The sequence below is a fragment of the Pelophylax lessonae genome, assembly GCF_965119305.1.
Source record: "Pelophylax lessonae genome assembly, chromosome: 13".
NCBI classification, from domain to species: Eukaryota; Metazoa; Chordata; class Amphibia; order Anura; family Ranidae; genus Pelophylax; species Pelophylax lessonae.
This window is the reverse complement of record NC_138780.1, coordinates 73989818-74010928: the sequence shown is the minus strand read 5'-3', so window position 1 is coordinate 74010928 and position 21111 is coordinate 73989818. Positions and strand designations below refer to the sequence as shown.

The 21111-nt window shown below is 46.3% G+C and overlaps 1 protein-coding gene across 2 annotated transcripts in view; it reads right to left on the bottom strand.

Moving 5' to 3' along the window:
* The window catches only part of BMF (Bcl2 modifying factor), a 128672-nt gene extending 110506 nt beyond the window's left edge, over positions 1-18166 (bottom strand). Inside the window, exon 1 of one of the 2 annotated variants that reach the window (XM_082275300.1) lies at positions 18117-18166. The gene's annotated coding sequence lies outside the window, so the exon portion shown is untranslated. Of the gene's footprint in view, positions 1-18084 lie in introns of both variants that reach the window. The other variant, XM_082275301.1, reaches the window with a different exon arrangement.
* Positions 18167-21111: the final 2945 nt, after the last annotated feature.

Genomic DNA, 21111 nt, shown 5'->3' with positions numbered 1-21111 from the left:
GCTGCACCCAGCCGTTCGGATTACTGACAGCCCATAAATGGAGCCATAGCACACAAATGCCTCAAAGGGCTGAACGGGGCCAGTCCTGTGCCTATTGCACACAAGCACCACTCGCTCCATTTATTCCTACTGCCTTGCGAAAGTATTCGGCCCCCTTGAACTTTGCGACCTTTTGCCACATTTCAGGCTTCAAACATAAAGATATAAAACTGTAATTTTTTGTGAAGAATCAACAAGTGGGACACAATCATGAAGTGGAACGAAATTTATTGGATATTTCAAACTTTTTGAACAAATAAAAAACTGAAAAATTGGGCGTTCAAAATTATTCAGCCTCTTTAAGTTAATACTTTGTAGCGCCACCTTTTGCTGCGATTACAGCTGAAAGTCGCTTGGGGTATGTCTCTATCAGTTTTGCACATCGAGAGACTGAAATTTTTGCCCATTCCTCCTTGCAAAACAGCTCGAGCTCAGTGAGGTTGGATGGAGAGCGTTTGTGAACGGCAGTTTTCAGTTCTTTCCATGGATTCTCGATTGGATTCAGGTCTGGACTTTGACTTGGCCATTCTAACACCTGGATATGTTTATTTGTGAACCATTCCATTGTAGATTTTGCTTTATGTTTTGGATCATTGTCTTGTTGGAAGACAAATCTCCGTCCCAGTCTCAGGTCTTTTGCAGACTCCATCAGGTTTTCTTCCAGAATGGTCCTGTATTTGGCTCCATCCATCTTCCCATCAATTTTAACCATCTTCCCTGTCCCTGCTGAAGAAAATCAGGCCCAAACCATGATGCTGCCACCACCATGTTTGACAGTGGGATGGTGTGTTCAGGGTGATGAGCTGTGTTGCTTTTACGCCAAACATAACGTTTTGCATTGTTGCCAAAAAGTTTGATTTTGGTTTCATCTGACCAGAGCACCTTCTTCCACATGTTTGGTGTGTCTCCCAGGTGGCTTGTGGCAAACTTTAAACGACACTTTTTATGGATATCTTTAAGAAATGGCTTTCTTCTTGCCACTCTTCCATAAAGGCCAGATTTGTGCAGTATATGACCGATTGTTGTCCTATGGACAGAGTCTCCTACCTCAGCTGTAGATCTCTGCAGTTCATCCAGAGTGATCATGGGCCTCTTGGCTGCATCTCTGATCAGTCTTCTCCTTGTATGAGCTGAAAGTTTAGAGGGACGGCCAGGTCTTTGTAGATTTGCAGTGGTCTGACTGTAAGATTCTAGTACCTTTGGTACCCTTATTGCCCATTTTCCTCTTCATATTGCGTCCCACCTTTTTAGTTAGGTGGAACGCATATACCTTTAAGCCGGATGACATCATCGCTGAGCGCCGCTCTGAGCGGCTATTTCAATCGCCGGCTTTCTCTCTCACATTGTTCGTTCAATGTTACCGCATGCTCACAAGCCTTGTCTTATGCTGCCGGAGCCTCCAGCTATTCTCCTTTACCTGGAACAGACCGGAACCTCGCTACTGATCCCGTATCACGCTACTGGATCACTCCCTCACTACCGGACCCCTCTACTTACTAACCTTACTAGTGATAAGTACCCCACAGGGGATTCCTCCATAACTAACTTACACTATCTACCTCTGCACATTAAGGACTGTTACTATCTATGCATACTAATTCTATCATCTGCACTGTTACATAGATTGCTAGCTCTTGAGTCTACTACCATCTATCCTTGCACTGGGTTAGTCTATCCTGTATATGTCATCTGCTGTCCTCACCACCTGTTACCATACACGATTACTAACCTATCTGCATTCTACCTATTACCATCTACTACTCTCCTGAACATTACTATCAAGTGCTTATCATTGCTGTCACTGCTCACACCTGTCCCTTCAGCACATCACCTCCATACTGTCATATACATCCCATCACTCCAGGAACATCTTATTGAGTGTGTGTATATCTGTATGCTGAAGCAGACAGGCCCACAGTGATGAGTCTGGAGAGTTGGATCTGGTATTTCAACACATCTCTACATGACTACTGAGTGGAGATTCTGCAGCTGCAAATCCAGCTTACTATAAAAACGCAGGAGCGTTACACTGACACTCCTTCCATTTCAATATTATCGCTTGCACAGTGCTCCTTGGGATGTTTAAAGCTTGGGAAATCTTTTTGTATCCAAATCCGGCTTTAAACTTCTCCACAACAGTATCTCGGACCTGCCTGGTGTGTTCCTTGTTCTTCATGATGCTCTCTGCGCTTTAAACTGACCTCTGAGACTATCACAAGTGCAGGTGCATTTATACGGAGACTTGATTACACACAGGTGGATTCTATTTATCATCATTAGTCATTTAGGTCAACATTGGATCATTCAGAGATCCTCACTGAACTTCTGGGGAGAGTTTGCTGCACTGAAAGTAAAGGGGCTGAATAATTTTGCACGCCCAATTTTTCAGTTTTTTATTTGTTAACAAAGTTTGAAATATCCAATAAATTTCGTTCCACTTCCTGATTGTGTCCCACTTGTTGTTGATTCTTCACAAAAAATTACAGTTTTATATCTTTATGTTTGAAGCCTGAAATGTGGCAAAAGGTCGCAAAGTTCAAGGGGGCCGAATACTTTCGCAAGGCACTGTATGGTTGCACCCAGTCACTCAGGGTATTGACAAGCTATAAATGGAGCCAGAGTACACAAATGCTGTGAAGTGCTGGACGGAGCTAGTCCTATGTGTAGTGTGCATGAGCACCATCTACCTATCTATTCCTATAGCCAATCTGTACTCATGGCAGCACCCCACCATTTAGAAGAACATGGATAAGCCATAGCAATAAATGTCATGCAATGCCAAAGGCTGTGAAGAGCTTTACAGGGCTACAGAATTAGGAATTCGATGGTCGGGCTATAACCCCATTCCGACCAGGTGGGTTGAACTGCGTAGGGAAGTCTTGGCCAACATTGTCCCAATGCGCAGACAGGGCTATTTGCCTTATTTCCATGCTTTAGTGGTGCGGGGTGTCACGCTGCACTACACTGCAATGGAACTCACTGTGATATTTCCAAAAAAAAATCAACCTAATAAAAAAATGACAGAGTACACCAGTGACACAGCACACACCAGCGGCCGTGTTGTAATGGGGATGCTGGTGGGCCCTAAAGGTATTTAAGTATGCTGGCTACAATGGAGGGGGGGGGGGGGGATTTAAAGGACAACTTTGACAACAGTGAAGCTGTCCTTTAAGTAATCCCTCAAACTTTCCACAGATGACCTTGTTGTTTTGCATTGCACTATTGACTTGCATTGTGTTTTCTTATTTATTCCCCCAGCTCAGCTCTGTATTGTTCTTGGAAGCAAAAACAATGTAGTTGAATGAGGTGTAAGGAGGGCATTGTGCGAGTCCACACGTATGCGAGTGTTAGCGGGTATGCGCTGAGTCATGTTTGGAAGCTGAGAGCAGAGCGCACACGCTTGTGGGAGCAGCTGATCACTTAGAATAACATATGAAACAGACCAACAATCCCAGCTGTCAGTACAGACAGAAGAAGCCTGAACAGCTCCCCCTGCAGGCAGTTACAAACACTGAGCGCACAAGAATCAGGAGGTTTTATTTGTCTGCACAATTTATCCCCAATTTCTTCCCGGCCTCATATAACACTTTACAAAGAGTTGTCTGCTGTAGACAGCCACTGAGGTTAGCACAGTCCTGACTAGTGCAGAATAGGTTTGGTAGATGTAACTATTATAAATTGATAAAAAAGTATTATATACAAAACAAACTGATGGGGTTTAAAAAAAAAAAAAAACATTAAGGCCAGGTTCACACGGTAACGCACGTAACATGTTCCATGTTACCATTTGTTTTTAATGCTAGACCAACACACCTGCATTGTAGTGTGCTGCGTGTGCAGTTTTAGTCCCCATTCACACTAGCGCGACTTGTCAGGCGACTTGGTCGCCTGACAAGTCGCGGTGGGTCGCCTGCCATTGATTAGCACAGGACCCGTTCTAATAGGAGCGACACAAGTCGCTCCGACTTAGAAAAAGGGTCCTGTACTACTTTGGGGCGACCTGGAGGCGACTTGCATTGACTTCAATGATATGAAGTCCGTGCATGTCGCCCCGGCAAGTCGTGTCTCCTCTGTGTGGATGGGCTCTTAAGCACAATAGGATTAATTGGCAGCCCATTCATTTTGAACAACCTGCCTCAATGACGTGCATGGTAATGTGCAACATGACGCGCTTGAATTAACGCACCACAAAAGGTGAATATGAACCCTTAATATTAAATATAAAAAATTCAAGAATGGCAAGGCACCTTAAAGCATTAAGAAACCCACAACAGTAAAATCAGTGTGTATATGCAGTAAAGCATGCTTGTTATACTCACTGAGGAACCTAAGGAGTTAATCCTCTGCACTGTGTAAAAAGCTAGTTTGATCCTGTCTTCCCTGATCCTCCTCTTCTTCCACTGTCCCCAATCCATCTCCTGATAGTACAAAGCCTTGAAGGCAGTCTGCACATGCTCAGTTTGGTGTATATTGCTAAAGAATGTCTTTCTATTCTTGGGAGAGTGCATGTGATCAGCACAGGGCCAATCAGCACTGTCCAGAGAGAGGTTCAGGGGGTCCTGCAGCCTCATTGGACTTTCAGAGTAGAATGAAGGAGAGAGGGTCCTTAGACCTATGTAAGCTTCAAGTGGCAATACAAAGCTTCCTCTCTTTACTCTAAGTCAGGGGTCTTCAAACTATGGCCCTCCAGTTTTTCAAGAACTACAATTCCCATCATGCCTTGTCATGTCTGTGAATGACAGAGTTTTACAATGCCTCATGGGACTTGTAGTTCCGCAACAGCTGGAGGGTCGTAGTTTGAGGATTTCCCTGCTGTAAGTAGACGACTGGAGGTGTATATGAACAAAGCACAGGTTCACTTTAAAGACTCCTACTGGTCTGCACTTTATGGTACATAGATTTTAGCACGGTTACACCCACGCCACTCCAAGGTTAGATTCCCTAGTGCTGCTACATAATGTGAGGTCTATAGTAGTGGCCTAAACAGATCTATTCAAAAACATCTAAGGGCAGAAATGTATGGATCTCTAACATATTGTATTCATTTAGTCTAGGTTTTCAAAGCTGGGTGTGCCCCCAGTATAGAAATGGGTTCATTGACACCTACGAGTGCCAACCTAGAGTACCAGTGTTGGCACAGTGACAGCATCACCTGGTTGACATGGCCATTCAGCTAGGGACTGGGTGGCCCATTGGCATCAGGACATGCAGAAGGCAACACTCCATGTACCCAGATATATATGGCACTGATGAAATCCACAGCCCAGATATGAGGTGTGACAGACACACACTATACTGGTAAAGTGCAGAAAGCACTGACTGTCAAATTGGGATATCCAAGCTGCTGTATAGTCCATGCTGTGTCTGTATATAACAGTGCCGCGATATATTATATACTTAACAACAATGTGAAGGTATAAAATGACCATATACATACATCCTCACTACAAACATAAAACAATTAGTAAAAAAACAATACATATATAAAGATTATTAAATAGTGTCCAAAATATATATATAGACTTGAAAAAAAATAAAATAAAAAGTTCCATAAATCCAAGAAAGAGATGTCCAATGTGCAATGTTTCCCATTAAAGTCACCAGCATAAGGAAAAGTCCAGCAGGGATGTGGATCCTCTGGAAATCTCACAAAGGAATTAACCCAGTGTTCTGACCAGATGCAAGACACCAGCGAATAAAGGCAAGAAAAGAAATCATCTGCTTACCAAATGTCCATGACCATCACTATCACAGCAAATAGTCCAATAACGCTTTTAGGATTAATATGGTTAGCCCCCCAGGCAATAGATCACCACTGCTCCAAACCAACTGCCACAATGACACTCAGAATAAAAGGCAGGAAGCAATCCCATAGTGTAAAACCATAAAAAAAAGAGTTTAATGAACATAAAACGTATAAACTTACAAGATCTTAAGGGCAAAAGGGGTTCTCAGAGCATATAATCCATGTGTATAGAGCTCCTCTGGGGCTGCCTTGCTGTGCATAACGATGTCACTCTCGAAGGTCCCACCAGTGGCGGCTGGTGTATATGGGGCATCCGACCCCTAATCTACATGCGGGGCGCCGGACACATGGAGTTCAATGGGTTTTTTTTTTTTTTTTAACCATGCGACTAGAGCCAGAGGCTCTCACAGGCTAAAAAAAAGGGTCGGCTCGGGGCGCAGTGAGCCCACCCAGTTGTGTGACAATAGTGAATTAAAATTCGCTATTGTCACACAGATCCTCCTCCTGGCCAATCAGGAAGAGGGTTTTGAGACCCGTTTCCCGATTGGCCGAAAGGAGAAGCCATGCCATTGGGCATGGAGGAGGAGGGAGGAGACGCAGAAGACAGGGGGAAGAAGCCGAAGCTGCCGTCTGCTGCTGTATCCAGGCAGGGTGAGTGAGGGGGGTCCTGTCCTGCCTCCCCTGTCCTGTCTCCCATCTCGCTGTGGTCCGGGGGGGTATAGTGTGCGGCCTGGTGTGGTCGCGTGGGGGGGTATGGTGCGGTCCGTCCGCTGTCCCCACCCCCCCCCCCCCCCCGGCCCATGGAGCACCAGCCACCACTGGGCCCCACTGACGCCTTTTGTTACAAATTACGTCATCAGGGGCGTGGGCCACACACATGATGTGTGCCAGGTCACTATGCTTGCAGGCCCCATGTTCTGCAGAGCACTGTCTGGGATCTATCTACAGAAAAGCTAGGGTCACTGACGTGTAAACCAGTGAGGTAGGTTAGAAAGAATTTGTGGTCACTAGAGAGACTCCCTTATCTATGACTTCATGGACCTTGCTTTGCGCACTACTGTGCAGTCATATTGGAACAGGATGGGGCCATTCCCAAACTGTTTCCACAAAGTTGCGAGCATGGTTTTGTCCAAAATGTCTTGGTATGCTGACACCTTGAGTTCCCTTTTCACTATAAAACAATCCATAATCCCCCCTCCACCAAATGATTTGGACCAGTGCACAAAGCAAGGTCCATAGAGACACGGATGAGCGATTTTGGGGGTGGAGGAACTTGACTGGCCTGCACAAAGTCCTGACCTCAACCCGATAGAACACCTTTGGAATGAATTAGAGTGGAGAGTGTGAGCCAGGCCTTCTCGTCCACATCAGTGCCTGACCTCACAAATGCGCTTCTAGAAGAATGATCAAACATTCCCATAGACACACTCCTAAACCTTGTGGACAGCCTTCCCAGAAGAGTTGAAGCTGTTATAGCTGCAAAGAGTGGGCCAACTCAATAATAAACCCTATAGACTAATAGACTGGGATGCCAAAAAGTTCATGTGTGTGAAAAGGTAGGCATCCTAATACTTTTGGTAATATAGTGTATATGCACTGCTATGGTGTTCTGGGTCTGGTTTCATTGGCTCCCCCAAAACTGTGATCAAGCTGTCACCACAATGATTAGGAGCCGGTAGGTTGGCTCCCACTGTGTGGCCAATCACAGTGAACAAATGAAGGGGAGTACCTTTTACTGGCCTCCAGCATCTCTGTCCACATAAAGGGCTGGCTGACGTTGGCAGCAAAGGGTTAATATTAGCCCTCAAGAACCTCTGCACCTAAAGCCACTGTGGGTCAATTCATATTGTAATTTTAGGGTAGAAACAGAAAAGTTGTTAAAGTCAAGTCAGGTCCCAGCACTTTTTTGTTTTCCCATGCTCTGCTCTGTGTTTACATTAGAGATTAGAAGGCCGATAGGCTGCCAAGCCTCTGGGGGAGCAGAGAGGGGGAGGGAAAGTCAAAGTATAACTGAGAGGCTTCTGCTGTAAACTTTGATGATGACTTGCTCCAGAGTGCCAGCAGCTACAGATGTCAGTGAGTGCTTGTCTTAGTAAGGGAACTTTGGTTTTTGGGGAGGAGGTGGTAAATTGGGCTAGTTCAGCTTGGGGGATGGTGGCAAAATGGTAACAAAACTTTGTTTGATAGCTTCTTTACCCTTTAAAGTTTATTTACTGCTTGTTCAGAATATGTGAATATATTTGAATGCCCATAGCCAGGCCACACTTTAAGGCTGGGTTCACACTAGTTTCACCGCATCCATGACAGGAGAGTGTGCTCGGCTCTCAATGGAGCTGTGGAGCGGATTGCATAGGGGTCCATCAAGTCTTTGGCTCATTTTTAGGCAAAAAGTCGGGCCTGATTCATCCCTGAAACGGACAAAAGGGAAGCACCTAACCCCTGCTGTGAGCCACATTCAATTCAAGTGTGAACCAGCCTTAAGCAGTATTAAACCCAAAACCGAAAATGTAATATATTGTAGCTTACCAATCATTAGATTTGGTGGCTGCATCATTTTTCTTTTCTCTCTGCTTTCACCTGGTGATCTGGACAGTAATCACCTCCTGTATTAGAGTGCCCCCACTCTGGCTGAAGGAGCACAGGGGGCACCTTTGGAGAGCAGCATTGTCAGCCTGGGGAGAGGGGGTGTTAGAAAGAGTAGCATATTTAAATGCTCTAACAAAATTCAAGCCAAATTTCAGATAATATTTTATAAGCAGTTACAGAAGTTTTTTTTCCTTTTGGGATAAAGGTTTCCAAAAATATTTAACAGCTGATCACTGTAAGCACCCGTGTCAGGGATCTTTCACGCGGTCCGCCTCCGTAGACGCATCCGTGCTGCCGTGAGCCGGCGGATGACAGCTCCGTCTCCGCTTGCAGTGCGGAGAGGGAGGTGTCACAGCTCCCGCTGCTCTCTATGGGGGATCGGATGAGAGCGGACCGCTTGTCCGCTCTCATCCGATCCGATCCGATTCCTGAACGGATGGAAAAATAGGGTTTCCATCCGTCCGGATTTCACGGACAGGATCAGATACGGATGGCAGCGGATGGCAGCGGACATGTCTCCGCTGACATCCGCTGCCCCATAGAGCTGCATGGAGGATCCGATCAGATCCGCCTAAAAAACTGACAGGCGGATCTGATCGGACCGCCCGTGTGAAAGAGCCCTTAAATGGTTTGCTTCATCTCTGTAACTGAAACATTCAGATGGACAGCTTATTCTTTTAAAAAATAGAATTACTGTCTGGTTCACCAGATGATGTTCCGGTGAACAAGATGATAATAGAAGAAAGAAAGTCTAAAAAAAAGGAAAACTAGTGCAGCCACCATATCTAAGAATTGATAGACTCTAAAAAAATAAAGGTTTGCTTTTTGGGTTTAATACCGATTTAAAGTAATTTTCATTTCTAGTCTGGGTGTATGGAATACATGTTGTAATGTAAGTGCTTTAGTCAAACTTTTAGCAGACTTCAGCATGCTCTAAACCAGGGATCTACAAACTACGGCCCTCCAGCTTTTGCAGAACTACACGTCCCATGAGGCATTGTAAAACTCTGATATTCACAGACATGACTAGGCATGATGGGAATTGTGGTTCCCTGAACAACTAGAGGCCATAGTTTGGAGACCCCTGTTCTAAACCAAGCTGATGCTTATATTAAATTATGACATTGGCACTATATTCTACTTAGCAGATAAAGTGGGAATAATATGCATGCAGGAATGCTGGATTTGGGTCATGGTGGGGGTAAGGTGGGCATTTGAGATCTACTGTTATATAATAAAGAAGTCCCCAACCTTTTAAGTCAACAGAGACAGGTTTTGTGGACGTTTTCTATGGACCGGGCGGTGGGAGTGGGGGTGGGGTGGGGTGGTGAGCAGTATGGTTTCGGAATGATTCAATCGCAAGCAGACTAAAATACGTGTCAGATTCTCACTTAGGGCCTGCCACCAGATGCAGCTGTAAAATTGAAGTACATCAACTGACTCTCACTGATAGGGTCTCTGTGCAGTCAAACCTCTCTGCTAATGATCTGTGTCGGCGATCCTTGACAAAGGCCACAGTCGGCCGAAACGCGTCGGATTACCGATCGGACACCTCCTCTGAACTAGTCCCTGTCACTGATACAAGGAACAGCAGAGCAGGAATGTCCAAAACAAACCAAAAGTCACCTATATTTCACGTGTAAACTCACTCTTTACCCTCCTCTATCACCATCACTCAATGGGCCTTTACCCATTCACTCTTCAAAGTTTTGTACATATATATTTTGCTAAATAAATTATTATTTTTTACCTACTATCATCTATACCCTTTACTCCTGCCCTTAAAATCCCCAACCTGACCTGAGGCATAAAAAACTACAACCAATGATCTGTATCTGCAGCTGATCCCCAGGGCTAGATCACTGCCTCAGCTCCACCTCCACATTAGATGATGAGGCATTACGTTCTCATAGGAGTACACAACCTAGATCCCGCGCATGCGCAGTTTACAGTAGAGTTCACGTTCCTATGAAAATACAATGCTGCCACTGATCTGACAGGAGGCGGAGCTCAGGCAGTAATGGACTAAGCCAGTGATGGAGAACCTTGGCACCCCAGATGTTATAGAACTACATTCCCCATGATGCTCAACTACACTACAGAGTGCATACACATCATGGGAAATGTAGTTCCAAAACATCTGGGGTGCCAAGGTTCACCATCACTGGACTAGGCTGTAAGTAGAGATCAAGCCTTGCTCGTTCCCCCACCACTCACCTCCTGCCATGTTGCCTCGTTGCTAACAGGCCATGGACTGCTTGGTGGCCCAGAGGTTGGGGAGCTCTGATATAGTACATTGAAACAAAGCTGCTACAGTCTTCAGAAAGGCTACTTTTCTAATGCCCCGTGCACACTTTCCGATTATCGTACGACAAAACTCGCTTTCGACCTAGTCTCACGATAATCTGATCGTTAGTACACAGCTTTCGACAGCCGATCACGACAGTTGGTCCAACAAAATCCGAAGGGACAAACCTGAAAACTTCTGTGGTACGACATGTTCTCGAACGATAATCGTTTCGTCAGTACAGTATACGTACGCTAAAAGTCGATCGACAAATACCACGCATGATCGGAAACAGTCAAATGACGTTGCACGACGCAGGGGTCAGACGTATATACATCGCTTCCGATACGTAGCTATGAAAAATACACCTGGTCAGTGAATCGTACGAAGAAAGTCGGATGGTTTGTACGCAGAGTTGCTTTCGATTTTAGTATCATGCAACAACTACGAAACTTTAGTCGTACGATTATCGGAACGTGTGTACCGGGCATTAGACACCTCAAATAATACAAAGTGATTAGTGGATATGTACACAATTGAGGAACCCAGCCCTGTCTATGGATGTAACGTCTATGACTGTCGTCCCAACATCACCCACGGAATCCATAGAGCAAACATTTTGACCATTTCATTTTATAGAGAAGAGAGGTAAAAACTCTCCTCTATTGAAGGCAATATTCAGCACCGCAGACAGGTCCATGTTTATGTATAAAGGACACACAAGAGAAGTCTTGCTGATTCATTCTGTTGCTTCTACTTAAATCTGGGTCTTTATATTTAGCCGGATGCTCTGTCATTACTGACTAATGCGGTTATCTGCCCAACTGCTGACTTGTACAGTATTCTGTGCACCTACTTTTGGCTGTGGCTGGCCTCGGGATCAAGTAGGCTTATGACCAGTATTTTATTTCTGCTCTATTATACCATAAATATGAAGGATCAACTAGCTTGGTGTCAGGCTGAAATAGATGCTGTTATAACCTGTTAATGGGCTGCTGACAAGATAAGAACTGGAGAAGAGACTGTAGGCCATTAAGAGTCATGATGCGGCAAATCATAATCTACGTTATAAAAAGTGCTGCTTCAGTGTTTGGTAGATGCTGGTAGGTTGAGTCATCTGGGACTGACAGTAAGAACTCTGTTACTTCTCCCTTCCATCATCATCAAGCTGCCGCCATCACAAAGTGGTTCCTTCTAGATTTTCCATTTGTTTTACATCATGAAAAACAGATTAGGAGCTGGGAACTCCAACATGGAGACCCCCCCTGCATTCTTCTTTGCCCATTGTTCCATACAGTATATACTGTACATAGCTACACACTTCTATAACAATAACTGCGCTAGTCTCTTCAGCATTCAACATTTTGCATATCCCTTGCACGGCCCAAAAAAAAGTCGCCACCTGGAATTAACTAAGAAACTATTGGCACTTTTCCACTGCAAGTACCTGCTCGGCTCTACTCGGCCCTGCTTGGCCCAGTTTGCATTTCCACTGCTGGTACCGCATGGTACGGTGTTGGAACAGTTCGGTACGGTACGGTATAGGTTTGCTTTTCCACTAAAGTAGTACTAAAGTTAAGTGGGTGGGATAACAACGGGGTGGGTGGGATTCTCCGACCAATCAGTGGCTAGTAGTGACTGCATGCAAAGGATTGTGGGATATGGTACCGGGTATGGTACCTCTTGGAACCACAATCGAGTAGGTACTGTTTTTGAGAGCCGTACCGTTCGGTTCCATGCAGTGGAAAAGTGCCGCCGTACCGTACCGAACCGAACCGTTCCTACACTATACCATGCGGTACCAGCAGTGGAAAAGCACAAAAGCGAGCCGAACCGTTCGGTTCCATGCAGTGGAAAAGCACCGCCGTACCGTACCGAACCGTTCCTACACTATACCATGCGGTACCAGCAGTGGAAAAGCACAAAAGCGAGCCGAACCGTTCAGTTCCATGCAGTGGAAAAGCGCCATAAACTAAACATGCAGTAACTATCCTATTGGATAGTTACTGCATGTCCCCAAAGAACGAGGTCACCTGAATATACTGAATGTCCAGGTTATTCCATCAATAGATTTTTTCTTCCCTGATGGGCACGGGCATATTCCAAGATGACAATTCCAGGATTCATCGGGCTCAAATTGTGAAAGAGTGGTTTAGGGAGCATGAGACATCATTTTCACCCATGGATTGGCCACCACAGAGTCCAGAACCTAACCCCATTGAGAATCTTTGGGATGTGCTGGAGAAGGCTTTGCACAGTGGTCCAACTCTCCCATCATTTGGTGAAAAATGAATGGAACACTGGACGGACGTAAATCTTGTGACATTGCAGAAGCCCTTCGAAACCATGCCACAGCAAACGTGTGCCATAATCAAAGCTAAAGGCGATCCAATTAAATATTAGAGTGTGTGGCTTTTTTTTTGGGCCATGCAGTGTATAAGTCTCACACTGTAGTTCCATCCACCAACCTCTAATGGCGCTTTTCCACTGCATGGAACCGAACGGTTCGGCTCGCTTTTGCGCTTTTCCACTGCATGGTACCGCATGTTGGAGCGGTTCGGTACGGTACGGTACAGCGGCGCTTTTCCACTACATGGAACCGAACAGTATGGCTCGCTTAAACAGTACTACCTCGGTTGTGGTTCCAAAAGGGTCATACCGGTACCATATCCCACAATCCTTTGCATGAAGCCTTGACTGTTTGTCACTACTAGCCACTGATTGGTCAGAGAATCGTTGTTATCCCATCCACTTACTATTAGTGGAAAAGTAAACCGTACCAAACCGTACTGAACCGTTCCAACACCGTACCATGCAGTGGAAAACCAAACCGAGCCAAGCAGGGCCGAGTGGAGCCAAGCCGGTACTTGCAGTGGCAAAGTGCCATAAGTCACTGCTGTGCCCTGTAGTGATGTAGGGGTCAGAGGAAGGAACGCTGGCGTGCAGCAGGGAAATCCTGGAAGTGTTGAATGCTGAAGAGACTGGTAGAGGCTACAGTGGCTGAATACCAGGGAAGTAGGAGTCGAGGGCTGCCAGTGAGTTCACTTTACCAACTCTTCACTTGCAGGAACCCTTCAGCAGATTTTTTTCACATGACAGGGTCGCTTTAAAATAATGCTGATCGCTTATCTTTATTCAAAGCCTGTTCTATCTGAAATCTGACAAACTCTTATCAAGCAGCCTATTCATTATTACACAAGATGGAAAAAATAGATCTTTAAATATGAAAGCTGCATATAAAGTATATATTATACACACTAACCAATTATATCGTTTACACAGTGGTGACACTTTTCTCACAGAGCTTTACAGAGAATTTTGAACTATTCACATCAGTCACTTTTCCCCAATGGCCAATTAGGCTACAAAGTAGATGAATCTTTATGAATTAAGGAAGAAAGCCCAACACAAACACATGGAGGACATAGAAACTTCAAGTATATGGTGTCCCTGGGGGGAACTGGATGCAGAACCAATGCTAAATGGCAAGAATCCAAACCAAACCGAATCCAATACAAAAATGTTTGTGAAAAGGGACCCAAGATTTTACCTGTGAGTCCTCAACCAAAAAGGAGAAACGGAGAAAAAGTAACAAAAACAGGTGGTCTAGGATGCAAACTACTTAGTCACGGATGAACTACAGTATATACAGTATATAAATGCCATATATAAAGTCACTATAAATGTATGTTCCTACAACTGTAGATGAAGCAAAAAAAAAAAAAATCTGAATTTAACTATTGTTAAAGTTCATGTTTAGGTATATTCTTGAAAAATGTACCCCCTTATTTATCACAGTACAATGTAATCACACAAAGACCAGTTCTATAAATTGGAGAGCTCAGGTCCCTCTTTCAGATTATACAACAGTTATTCTTAACAAGGGTTCTGTGGAACCCCCATGGTTCTTCAAGAGGTTGCTAGGGGTTTCTTGGGCTGTTGTTGATGACCTCCCATCTGATGGTGCCTTCATAATTCTGAGTCCAACACCACTTGGCTGAGCCACCAGTATGACACCCATGGTTTCCTTATCAGTCTGTAAAGGAGGGACTCTGAGCTCCAATGTAGGGAAGATTCTTCAGAGACTTTCTCCTCACTGACCATCAATAGAGGGGCGTTCTTCCAGCTGACTGCCAATATAAGGACTTTTCTTCCAATGGACCACCAGCATAGAGCCATTTACCCCCTGAACACCAATATAAGGGAGAGTTTCTTCCCACTGACCACCAATGTAAGAATCATTCTCCCTACTGACCACCAATGTAAGGGACATTCTTCCCACTGACCACCAATGTAAGGGACATTCTTCCCACTGACCACCAATGTAGGAATCATTCTCCCTACTGACCACCAATGTAAGGGACATTCTCCCTACTGACCACCAATGTAAGGGACATTCTTCATACTGACCACCAATGTAAGGGGCATTCTTCCCACTGATCACCAATGTAAGGGACATTCTTCCCACTGACCACCAATGTAAGGGACATTCTTCCCACTGACCACCAATGTAAGGGACATTCTTCCCACTGACCACCAATGTAAGGGACATTCTTCCCACTGACCACCAATGTAAGGGACATTCTTCCCACTGACCACCAATGTAAGGGGCATTCTTCCCACTGACCACCAATGTAAGGGGCATTCTTCCCACTGACCACCAATGTAAGGGGCATTCTTCCCACTGATCACCAATGTAAGGGACATTCTTCATACTGACCACCAATGTAAGGGACATTCTTCCCACTGACCACCAATGTAAGGGGCATTCTTCCCACTGACCACCAATGTAAGGGGCATTCTTCCCACTGACCACCAATGTAAGGGACATTCTTCCCACTGATCACCAATGTAAGGGGCATTCTTCCCACTGACCACCAATGTAAGGGGCATTCTTCCCACTGATCACCAATGTAAGGGACATTCTTCATACTGACCACCAATGTAAGAATCATTCTTAATCTTTGCACTAACCACCAATGTACGGAACATTCTACCCACAGATCCCCAATGTATGTCAAAGTGGAACTCCAGTCACACTCTAAGCCTAAATCTACTTCTCCCCCCATTGAAAGACTGTTCTATTTACCCTGTAAATGGAAAGATGCTTATACTTACCTATTCTGAAGTTGCTCCAGTCTGGTCACATGCTTCGGGTCCCAGTAGAAGATGGACAACGGACAACAGCTGCCCCAAGGTAAGTCTATGGGCGATGTCATTGGCCAGGCAAAGCAGCCATTGTTGCTGTCCCTCCTCTACACCAAAGCCAGCGATGGGACCCGATCATGTGACCAGAGCTCCCGAGAATAGGTAAGTATAGAATAGGCTCAGAATGGGGGTGGGAACAGGTTTAGGCTTAGTTAGGGTATGACTGGAGTTCCTCTTTAATTTTAGTTGGAGTTCCCTGTGGGGTGTAGGTGGATAGGTAAGTAGGTGGATGGGTAGGTAGGTGATAGGTATGTAGGTCGATAGGTGAGTAGGTAGGTGGATAGATAGGTAGGTAGGTGGATAAATAGGTAGGTGGGTAGGTGGATAGATAGGTAGGCGGGTAGGTAGGTGGGTAGGTAGATAGGTAGGTGGGTAGGTGGAAAGATATGTTGGTGGATAGGTGGGTAGGTAGACGGATAGGTAGGTAGGTGGATAAATAGGCAGATAGGTAGATAGGTGGATAGGTAGGTAGGCGGATAGGTAGGTAAGTGGATAAATAGGTGGATAGGTAAGTTGGTGGATAAATAGGCGGATAGGTAGATAGGTAAGTAGGTGGATAGGTAAGTAGGTGGATAGGTAAGTAGGTGGATAGGTAGGTAGGTGGATAGGTAGGTAGGTGGATAGGTAAGTAGGTGGATAGGTAGGTAGGTGGATAGGTAAGTAGGTGGATAGGTAGGTAGGTGGATAGGTAGGTAGGTGGATAGGTAAGTAGGTGGATAGGTAGATAGGTGGATAGGTAGGTAGGCGGATAGGTAAGTAGGTGGATAGGTAGGTGGATAGGTAGGTAGGTGGATAGGTAAGTAGGTGGATAGGTAAGTAGGTGGATAGGTAGGTAGGTGGATAGGTAGGTAGGCGGATAGGTAGGTAGGTGGATAGGTAGGTAGGCGGATAGGTGGATAGGTAGGTGGATAGGTAAGTAGGTGGATAGGTAAGTAGGCGGATAGGTAGGTGGGTAGGTAGGTAGGTGGATAGGTAGGTAGGTGGATAGGTAAGTAGGTGGATAGGTAGGTAGGTGGATAGGTAGGTGGATAGGTAAGTAGGTGGATAGGTAAGTAGGTGGATAGGTAGGTAGGCGGATAGGTAAGTAGGTGGATAGGTAGGTGGATAGGTAGGTAGGTGGATAGGTAAGTAGGTGGATAGGTAAGTAGGTGGATAGGTAAGTAGGTGGATAGGTAAGTAGGTGGATAGGTAGGTAGGCGGATAGGTAGGTAGGCGGATAGGTAGGTAGGCGGATAGGTGGATAGGTAGGTGGATAGGTAAGTAGGTGGATAGGTAAGTAGGCGGATAGGTAGGTGGGTAGGTAGGTAGGTGGATAGGTAGGTAGGTGGATAGGTAAGTAGGTGGATAGGTAAGTAGGCGGATAGGTAGGTGGATAGGTAAGTAGGTGGATAGGTAAGTAGGTGGATAGGTAAGTAGGCGGATAGGTAGGTGGGTAGGTAGGTAGGTGGGTAGGTAAGTAGGTGGATAGGTAAGTAGGTGGATAGGTAAGTAGGCGGATAGGTAGGTGGGTAGGTAGGTAGGTGGGTAGGTAGGTAGGTGGGTAGGTAGGTAGGTGGATAGGTAGGTAGGTGGATAGGTAGGTAGGTGGATAGGTAGGTAGGTGGATAGGTAGGTAGGCGGATAGGTGGATAGGTAGGTGGATAGGTAAGTAGGTGGATAGGTAGGTGGATAGGTAAGTAGGTGGATAGGTAAGTAGGAGGATAGGTAGGTAGGTGGATAAATAGGCAGATAGGTAGGTAGGCGGATAGGTAGGTAGGTGGATAGGTAAGTAGGTGGGTAGGTAGGTAGGTGACACATGACTACACTGGGTGTGCAGATCTCCAGCACAGATGTTGGGTGACAGCTGTGTACACAGATCTCCTGACATCTGTTCTCTGTTCATCCCACTGAACCGGGGGTCACCCGGTGCCACCCGTGGGTCCCATGCTGGGTGGAAGGTGACGGGGTACAGACATAGCGGAGCTCTCCTATATTCTCCTATACTCCGGACACAGGCTGAGCCCCTCCATACACTCCATGTTACTCCCGGCGATCGCTGTACCCGGACACTGTATGATACAAGCCGCAGATGATCCCGGCACCGGGTGTAAGGAGATAAGCAGTGACCGGCTTCTAGTGACTTCTATATGTACATCATACCTGCACTGCACACAGCCAGCATTCTACCAATGGACATCAGTACCGATCACCCCCTCCCCCTCCAGCCCGGGCCACTCACCTGGTCCCGGCACTCAGCGAGCCGCCTCTCACCTGCCAAATCTGCCTGTCCCGGTAGCCGGGATCACTGAAGTCCACGGAGGAGATAGGGGGCGGAGTGCCGGGGACAGAGCGGAGGTGATTGGCAGGAGGAGCGCTCCTCTATCGACGACACGCCCCTCCACTCATCATCATCCAATCACAGGGCCCCCTTCTACCCCTCATCTGCATGGATGTCCTGGCCCCGCCTCCCCCTCTCCCTATTGTTTGTGGTGCCCGCTGTCTGTCAGTCTGTCTGTCAGTGGTAAAAGTTTTCTTTCCATCACACACAACACTTCTTGTTTCCTCTCTCTTTTATTAAATCTCCCCCATCCCCCTCCATGTTTTCCATGTCAGGAGGATTGTATTTGTGGATGTGACTGTAGAGAATAGGGAGCTCAGAGCTGGAGATTTTCAGCAGATTCACTATTGTTCTTAATATGACAGCAATCGGCACCCTCAATGTTAACACTGAAAGCTTCCATTCTTATTTCCTTATTAAAAAGATCTCCAACTTATCCTCATGGAACAAATAGTAATAGCTGTATTGTGTAGTATAACCCGTCCCACCCAGCCCCAGTGTCCTTCTTTATCACCGGTGTGCAGTCATGGTGGAACAGGGAGGGGACATCCCCAAACTGTCCCCACAAAGTTGGGAGCATGAAATGTCTTGGTGTGCTGAAGCCTTAAGAGTTCCTTCACTGGAACTAAGGGGCCAATCCCAACCCATGAAAAACAACCCCACGCCATAACCCCCCCTCCACCAAATGATTTGGACCAGTGCACAAAGCAAGGTTCATAAAACATGAATGAGGGAGTTTGGGGTGGAGGACCTTGACTGGCCTGCACAGAGTCCTGACCTCACCCCGATAGAACACCTTTGGTATGAATTTGAGCGTAGACTGCCAGCCAGGCCTTCTCGTCAGTGGCGGCCGGTGTATTGAGGGCTCAGGGGCGCCGCCCCCCATCCATGCGTCCGGCCCCCTAATCTGCATGCAGGGCGCTGGATGCATGTTGCTTAATGTTTTTTTTTATTTTTTTTTAAATCACTTGATTAGAGCCAGAGGCTCTAATAGGGTGATGCAAAGGGTGGAGCCGGGGCGCAGAGCAGTGCGCCCCGAGCCCACCCATTGTGTTACAATAGCGAATGAAAATTTGCTATTGTCACACCGATCCTCCTCCTGGCCAATCAGGAAGCGCATCTGATACGCACTTCCTGATTGGCCGCAAGGCAAACCTCATGCCATTGGCAGAGAAGGAGGCGGGAGGACTGGAGGAGATGCGCCGCCGGGGGACACAATGAGGAGAAGCCGCCGCCGGGACTGAAGAGAAGCCGCCGCCGGGACTGAAGAGAAGCCCCGGCTGCTCCAGGGCTCCAGGAAAGTGCACTGGTCTCGGGGGGGGGGGGGGGCACACTGCATTGAAGGGGGCACACACGCACGCTGGTCTCTGCATTGATGGGGGCATGCACGCTGGTCTCTGCATTGATGGGGGCATGGCACATTGGTCACTACATTGATGGGGATACGGCAAGCTGGTCACTGCATTGAAGGGGGCACGGCAAGCTGGTCACTGCATTGATGGGGGCACGGCAAGCTGGTCACTGCATTGATGGGGATACAGCAAGCTGGTCACTGCATTGAAGGGGACACGGCAAGCTGGTCACTGCATTGATGGGGGCACGGCACGCTGGTCACTGCATTGATGGGGGCACGGCACGCTGGTCACTACATTGATGGGGGGCATGCTGGTCACTGCATTGAATGGGGGCATGCTGTGGTAACTCTGCATTGAATGGGGGCACGCTGTAGTAACTCTGCATTGAATGGGGGCACGCTGTAGTAACTCTGCATTGATGGGGGCACACTATACTTTGATTACTGAAGGCCCCTTTCACACTTTTGTGACCTCAAAGTCATGCAATTATTTGCCGCGTTTTTTGCCGCAAAGCAATGCCTAAAACGATTTTTTCTGTTTGCACCCCCCCCCCCAAAAAATTTTGAACACCAGCCGCCACTGCTTCTCGTCCACAACAGTGCCTGACCTCACAAATGCACTTCTGGAAGAATGGTCAAACATTCCCATAGACACTCCTAAACCTTGTGGACAGCCTTCCCAGAAGAGTTGAAGCTGTTATAGGGTGGGCCAACTCAATATCGAACCCCATGGACTAAGACTGGGATGCCATTAAAGTTCATGTGCGTGTGAAGGCAGGTGTCCCAATACTTTGATAATATAGTGTACTTTTATTTACTCCCCACTAAAGCATTTAAAAGCGGTTTCATCCAATACATATATGCTTATACATAGACAAACTGTCTCAGTCACAATGCTTGTCGTTCGACATGTTTCGCTTTCCTGCTTCTTTAGGAGCTGTAAAGCATGTGTAACATATGCATACATCGTGATCAGTTGAACACTGGTAGGAATCCTAGAGTTCATGTAAAGAAGAGAGCCAGCACCTGCGGTGACAATAGAGCGTAGGGAGAGCACACTCGACCAGGGTAGCTTCAACTGTTGTGTCAGACAATCCTCCCAAATATAGGGAACCCAGTCGGAAACCCAAAGATGTTCATTTAATGTTGGATAGGTTGTTACAAAAATAGATGAAAACAAGATAATCACTAAAGCACTCCCAGATGATCAGAAATGTCCCATCAAGGCACCAAGCATGGAGACATAACAGCACCCTCTGATTCCAGGCAGATGATCTCTGATCATCTGGGAGTGCTTTAGTGACTTTTAGGAAAGATTCCAAAGGTCCCACAGCACAGGTATAACTCGCAGATGACCCGCTAATCCACCGCAACCCAGGACGCAACAAACCCAGCCAAGCAAAGAGCCCAACAACCCAGTGAGAGAAGACATCCTAAAAAAATGTCATGATCACCATAAATGTATTAATGATGAGTAGCTATGAATGTCATGACAGTATTCATCGGTGGAAAGGAATGATAAAACCATAGGAATCTCCACTGGCAGAGCTAGTGAGAAACTGTCTATGTTAGAT